The sequence below is a fragment of the Ornithodoros turicata genome, chromosome 5, assembly GCF_037126465.1.
Source record: "Ornithodoros turicata isolate Travis chromosome 5, ASM3712646v1, whole genome shotgun sequence".
Lineage (NCBI taxonomy): Eukaryota > Metazoa > Arthropoda > Arachnida > Ixodida > Argasidae > Ornithodoros > Ornithodoros turicata.
The window spans coordinates 61438845-61446546 of NC_088205.1; the positions used below are offsets into that span (position 1 = coordinate 61438845).

General features: G+C 45.0%; 1 protein-coding gene across 1 annotated transcript in view; it reads right to left on the reverse strand.

Annotated features, from left to right (window-relative positions):
- Positions 1–5586, reverse strand: part of LOC135394546 (protein Fe65 homolog) — a 42437-nt gene extending 36851 nt beyond the window's left edge. Inside the window, exons 1-3 of the mRNA XM_064625335.1 lie at positions 5478–5586; positions 5005–5108; positions 4492–4802 (exon numbers count right to left, since the gene is read on the reverse strand). The gene's annotated coding sequence lies outside the window, so the exon portion shown is untranslated. The remainder of the gene's footprint in view (positions 1–4491; positions 4803–5004; positions 5109–5477) is intronic.
- Positions 5587–7702: the final 2116 nt, after the last annotated feature.

Genomic DNA, 7702 nt, shown 5'->3' on the forward strand with positions numbered 1-7702 from the left:
GGTGGAAGTGGGTGAGGGGTGGATGAGCGCACATAGAGACAGAGCGATAATACGAGGAAATATAAGTTCCTGTGTGTGGCTGGATCATTGATGTTAGAAATTGCTATAAACCAGGCATGAACGGTACACTGGATCGTATTGGAACAACCGGACTGGACTGTTATTTACTTTGAAAAACGCATCGATGCACACAAACCCTTCTTTGCAGGAGATCTCAAGATGGTTGCATATGGCATTTACAGGCCAGCAAATCTGGTGCTTATGTTGCCGTAACCAATTAGGGTTCTGGTCCGACCAGTAATGAGCGTTGTGTGAGCATGACAGTTATGAGCACGACATTACCGTCCCGGCAGAATTTGGCTTCGTCAGTCCACGACTTTTGGGAAAAAGTGCTCGCCTTTGTCTGCCTTAATGAGGGCCCAACTACAAAATTTTAGCCGCTTTTTGATATCTGCATCCGTTATGCCTTGGTGAAGTCATACATGGTAAGGGTGGAGTTTGTGCCTTCTTAACACTTTCCAGACGGGGCTCATACTGCTCCCAGAGTTTCTCGCAGTCTGTCGGACGCTGGCATCTGGGTTTGCTCCCATGTAAGCGAGGATGCTAATTTCAAAATGCTCATTTAAAATGACACTCTTAGGACCAGGGTGTCGAACCGAACCCGAACCGAAAACCGTACCCGAACCGTTATTTTTGCCGGAACTGAACCCGAACCCGAACCGAAATTTTTATGACACTGTTGAACCCGAACCGGAGCAGAACCGTAAAAAATAATAGCGGTAACCGGTTCGCAACAAAACGGTTCGGACATAAAAGAAGTCAGCATAGGAGTTCCTCTCTATCCCCGAACGAAGACACATTGGTATCATCATCACGCGCCTATGGATTCCAGAAATGTTCACCTAGCAGTCAGACGACGACGTATAGTAAGTATACTTTCAGCGTCTTTTTAACATGTTGAAGCGCAGTTGTTCTTGTGAGCGCCGCGGCTAGCGCCCCACGCACGCGGTGTGGCGTCAACTCTTCAGAGACGAGGTGCCACGCGGACGAATGAAACACGAATGGAGTAGGCCAGTTATATAGCTCTACAGGACGAATATGTGATCAAATAAGCGCCCAAGATTTCCCTTTACACGTGAGCAGTACAAATTAAACAAGTCAGAAACATGAGAAGTGGAGAAGGAGCGTACGCAGAACGGTGCCTGTTTGATTGGTCGTGGTTTGAAAAGTAAATGTGGTTCTGCTTATTGGTAGCGCAGTTGTGTCGGCACTGTTCCCTTAGAAGTCGGCCCAGGACGCACATTCCCCCAGGGCGTGAGTCGTGACGTTGCCCACACACGTGAGGCCGACAACGGCAAGCCATATCACCACCACCACCACCACCACCGCCGTTGTGTTGTGGATTAACTAGTACACTGCTGTGAGCTCGGACAGAGTAAGGCTGGCAGGCTTATTTCCGACATGCTTCAGTACGGTTTCAGATCGATTCACGAAGGCGATTGCGAAGGCAGTGTGGCGGCATGTACTGTCGTCTATGTTACGCTGTCCATCTTATTAGGCTTCCTTCAAGTGTATCTTGCTGGCACTGTGCGTGTGAAAAAAGAGATTTTGGGAACAGAAAGTAGCAGGACTACACCGCTTCAACAGCCTGAACTCTAGTTGCAATAAGTGTTCATCCATTTCTCATTTCTCTCGCTAAAGGGCTACCTCACCGCTAGAGACGTCAATGCAGACAACAGCAGTAAGCTATTAGCCACGCATTTCCTGATAAAAGCAGTTTTATGGAAAATATAAAACGGAAGCGTTGAACCGGTTCGCGAACCGGTTCGGGGCTGCGAACCGGTTTGCGAACCGGTTCGATTTCTGGTGTGGCCGAACCGGAACTGAACCGGAACGAAATCAAAACAACGCGAACCCGAACCGAACCCGTATTTTTTGCGGTTCGACACCCTGCTTAGGACACCTTCAGCGATGCACAGACCCAGTTTCCTGTGAAACTGTGTTCCTGTGAAAAGTACTGTGACTGGGTACGAGACGCGTATATCCGTGTGGCTGTTGCCGTTCACCTCGGCGCATGCCAGAACCATTCCTACTTTTTCTCTCACTGAGTATCTCGACTCGACTGGGGCCGCCATCGCAGCACAGATTTGTAGCACATTCAACAGAAGACATGTACCGCTTGCAACAAATAGATCCTTTACTGATATCGCACAGTAGAGTGTTGCGCTTAATCGGCTAAGATGTTTATCTGGTCAGCAAGCTAACAGCACAGCCCCGACTGCAATCAGTCGTGTCGCGCCGTGGTTCAAAATCGTGACTCACAATTCGTCATAGCACGTGGCAACTCTGACGTAATGGGTGGCTGTACTTCCTGCGCTCTCTTAGCGCAGCTTCGCCTTACTTTCAATATCGTCACTGCAAAATTTGGCAACGGATAATTCAAAGTGCTTAAAGTAACAAAGTATGTGCTTGTTTCAAGATTTTTCAAATATGGGCTGGCTTTAAAGAAGGATTGCCTCACATTCTATTATCTCATATTTTCTCGAACGGCTCTAATTAGAAAGTTAACTAATTAATTTTAAATAATTATTCATCTGGTAGTAGGTAATGACCGCCTGACCGTATAACCCACCTGCTAAAACAGCATTTATTTTGCTCTGGTAGATTCTTAATAAAATGAACTTAGAAGGTAGAGAATTATGAATAAAAAATATTTCCCAAAATGCAGTGCACTATAGACGAGATGTAGTTGTATCTGCTAACATGCTACTCATCTAACTCCAACAAAGTGAGCAAATATTACTTTAGAATGATAAGCCTCTTCAGACAATCACTAAAACAGAAGACACCTTGTGCACCTACCAGTTTGCCCACATTTACGTTATTTTATCTGTCAAATATTACTCGTTCCTCACTTCCTCATTCTGCAACAGATAGCTTGGTTTCAAAAAGCACTAAACTTAGCAACAAGTGTATCACACAGTACATGCCATCTCAGGTTATTTTGTGAGAAGATATTGAAAGCATACAGGTAAAGACAGAAAGACACACACTGTGTGCTATCCAACTAATTAATAAGGAATAAAATTATCTGTCAGCAGTGACAAATGCTTGCAAAGCTGAAACACACTCTGTAGCAAATAAGCTTGTCTCTGTACTGTTCTAGCACTACAGCAGTGATAAATTCTACATGGATCTGTTTCACTTCAATACTGATATCACTGTGTTATTTCATGAACGGGTTAACGGTTACCTACCTGGAGATGCTTAACTACAAAGTAATTATCAATTGTGTTTTTAGGAGTAACTTATAGCACAGGGACTGCAGTTATATCTACCACTGAAGGACTTCAGTAGGTTTCTGTGAAAATTGATCCTAATGTTATTCCTATACGGCCAGAGGCTGATCGGGGGATTGGGGGGTCCGGTTGTCCTGATCCCTCCCCCTTCAAATTCTGCCGTTACATAGAGTTTCAATTGACCTTAGGTAGTGTAGTAAGATGCTGTCCAAGGAAGGCAAGACCACCCCCTCAGAAAAATCCTAGATCCACCTATGTATGCTGCCTGTCACTACACACAGACCAGCGCTCTCTTCTAAACCCATACCGGGTAAGATCCGGTCATGTTCTAATGTGGTAATATAATGACGAGGGTCGAGGGGTTCAACCAAGTGGTAGATAGAGCCCCTTGCCCTTTCTCGTATGCGTGAAGTCAAATCTAAGAACGTACACCCCCCCTGTCATACTTTCTTCATCTCCAAAGACCTGTGGCACTGGGAAAAGTGGTCTGCATGCTTGTCTCTTTCCCAGAGGCGTCGACAAAATGCCATGTCGTAAAAAAATAAAATCAAGAAAGCGTACACACAAAGTACACATACAAAAAGCAAAACGACTCAATAACACCTGCGCCAAAGTCGGTTTGCGACCGATCGATATTTAACCACTGTGATGTCACGAACTGTGGGTCAGCTCCACCTTCTGCGTTATGCTGACGGCCTCTTAGATACACATTACACACACACAAAAAAAAAAATACTTCTTAATATCTTACGAGCGTTCCGACCATAGACCGGAGAAGGCATCAAGGAGGCCGCTTTATAACACAGCGCACACATTGGTTAAGTTTACATCGCTGTCAGGGCTGTCAGTGCATGAGCATTTAGTCGAGCTGTTTGTTCCTATTCTAATCCCACGACATGTAAATATGGGAACTGTGGAAACGGGTATGGATAGAGTGGGTGAAGGCGGCATCCTCCCACGCCAGTCCTCCTTCCATTCATGTGTATTCATCCTCAAGCGCGATACCTACAGTATGAAAGACCAACAAATGCCATCTGTACTAGACGAATTGCCGTAGCAACGCATAACACATTTGGGTATCGGAACAAACCGAAACGTATCGATTTAGTGTTAGCAGCATCGTAAATGAGATCCCGAAGAATTGCTGTTACGGGCACCACCCCAGAAAGAAATAGCTACACAGTTTACTTACGAAAACAGGGCGGGCGAACGGTGAACTATACGGCACTGTGCACCACAAGCATAGAGTTTCGGGTAGTTTATCGCGGAAACAGCCTTTCCGCGATCACAGAAATGAACCCGACAAGGTTCACGCACTCCTACTGCGCATCTGCATTGCGCATCCAGACACGCTCGTAGCACTCCAAGCGGAATAAAGAAGGGAAACCGAAACAAAACGTCAGCATCCGTCAAAAATTAGACGGCAAAATATTTATTGACATTGCAGACGCTGGCTTCGTAGAGGAAACCAGATGAACTTCATATGGATAATGATATGGAACCCTGGAAGAGAGAGAAGAAAAAGTTTGAAATACAGATAAAAAGCTTTCTTTCTGAGAACAGTGACGCGCTATGCGAAAGTAGTCTGGGTAGCGGTATAGTCTCATTTGAAATGGATAAAACACGGAAGGATTCCAATAGAAATTGCACAAACAAAGTTAATACCATAACGGCACAGACGTAGTGGTACACCTGCATCACTTACGTATTTGGTCGGTTGCGTTTTATATTGCATCTATTTCTTGCACTTGGTGCAGGGGCAGCCACCCGTAGCACACTTGCACTCAGTAGTGCAGGTGCATTTGGGATCTAAAAAAAAAAGAAGAAGAACGGCTGTGAGGAAAGTACGAATAGTGATGACGGCGAAATTGTTCAGCACGACACCGCGATGCACCGGGAAAACAAGGCACTTGGACATCTCCACAACAGCTCAAAGTACAAGGACGCTACTAAAGAAGTAGTGCTAATGGTAATGAAGCATAAGAAGACCGGCTGCTACAAAGCACACCACGAACACCTCTTCGTTAGCAAGCACAAGACAATTATCTTGTTTGACAAAACCGTTAGACATCAATACCGATCGAGGAACCAAAGACAGACAAAGTAAACACAAACACACAAAACGAGGAGAGCTGAATAAAGAACAAAAAACAGATCATTTCGCAAAGCTCCGCTTACCACCACATTTGCAAGCACGGTCCATTTCGGAAGAAGTTCTCGTACGTCTCAATGTCCAAAGTGAAAGCAGAATTACCTAACAGCAACTGCAGTCTGTCATTTTATGTAATTCGAAAATAGCGCGCCGTGTGCAAGACAAGCGAGGCGCGACGCACGATTGGCTGTAAGTGAACGATCTGTGGTGCCGTCTGCAACATCCTCCCAATCGGAGTGAAAAGTAGGATGACATAAGCTCACTCATCAGCATGTGATTGTCGAAATTATCTTTTTTCTGGAAGGCGGTGGAACGTACGTAGTGCTGTTATCGGAACCAAACTTGCAGACTGCATGATAATAAGCTATCTCGTTTCGAGTGGTATTTTGTGGAAACTATACGAAGCTCGGACATTCTCGTAAAGGCTGAAAGTTGAGCCATAACAAATAGAGGGCTGTGTCGAACGGACCTTACCCTACGTTTCTTCTTTTGTGCGGTACGTAACTAGCTATAGGAGCATTTTATACTGGTTCACAAAACCACATAGGAAGAATGCTAATTTGACAGATGAGCATAGTAGGATGACGCGAGCGAGCTGCTGTGATCTTGAGACATCCAACGGACGCGTTTTGATTCTCTCTCAGACACAAGGATATGTTGTCTGTCCCAATTTGGCAGTCTTGATTGAGAGAAGGAAAACGAAGAAACAATATCTCAACTTGCATGCACGGGTTCGGGTCCTCTGCTGTCCTTTTCAAGTGGTAATTTTTATTCACACAAGCTTGATTCTGCAAGAAACTCAGTCATATGAGCAACTGTACTGTGAATATATAATATACTTTATATAATTTGTTACATTGACGTGATGGTACATACAATAAAAATAGCACTAAATAACATAACGAACAATGCAATATAAAACCATACAACAAAAAAATAGGTTTCATTAGATGTAAAAATATACTCATGGGGATTTTGGCTGGACAATTTGGCACTGCGTCAAAACGATTTGTATTTGTGTTGAGTTTTGTAAGTATTCTTACCTGGAGAGTAGAGAGTTTTAAAGAGTTTAAAGTTTAAAGGGTTTTTCACTGTATAAAGGCTGTTCCAACTTTCAAGAAATAATACAACATCAAAGCGTGTTTTTAACTTTGTGCGTGTTGTGCACTGGATCTGGACAGGAGCGGTCAGTGTGGAAAACGGTCCACTTGTCCACGGATGCCCAGTGTATTGCAAGCTAAAAACGTGTTTTTAACTTGCCATGCACTGAATCTGGACTGGAGTAGTCGGCGTGGGTACCGAAACCCAACAAGAAATAATAGCCAAAGGGATTTCCCTTTCTGTCCTCGGAAGAATTTCTCTTGGAAAGTAAAGCTCGTTTCATGCAACGTCATCGATTGCGCCATTTATGTGGGACATTACATGGAAATGGCACACCTGTACCAGGTCACGCTCTTCGCTCGTAGTCTCGTCTCTCTCTCTCTTCGTCGCCTGTCTGCTGCATCCTCCCACGCCGCAATAAAAGTCCGACGTATGAAAAGCGTTCCATCAAACGATGGTTCGACGACGCTGCATATGATGAGCTCGTGGCTTAATGTGCCTTTAATAATAGGCTCTGATTGCCAGCTCTGGCATACGGCCAGCCCTTTTTCGATGCAATCGTCAAAGCTAGAGACGCAACATGGCCATTGGATGTAGGCGACACTTGGAGCCGTCGCATTACTGCCAGGACGCAATAAACGATGGGGAATCTAAAAAAAAAGTTGTCATTCTCTTGGTAAGGAAAGGTAATAGGCATCTACTGAGGGCCGCCAGAAGGTGTGTGTGGGGGGGGGGGGGGGGGGGGGCAGCCGCTGATGGTTTTCGATCTTCAACTTGTCGATATTCCGTAGCGAGAGAAATGCAGAAAGAAAGAAATGCATTAGTATTCCCGTGATTCGTCACGAGCTCCATCGCGAAGTAACCTCTTTCATCCAAGAAATAGACCTCTCCTTTGTAAACAAATGACGTCATCGTGTTCGACAGCACCACGAATTTGGTAGAGTTGAACTACGCTCGAAGCTACAGGCGAACAAAGTCGCACCCGAAAACCACTGAAAGGGACGTGACCTTCGGTCCCACTTTTCTTTCGATAAACCTCTACCCGAGAAACGTCATCATGACGTGGGTAGACACACCGAAACCAAAACAGATCGGGAGGGGAGAGCTGGGTTCCACGAATGGGCAATTGTTCCCTGCCTCCTATTGAAAG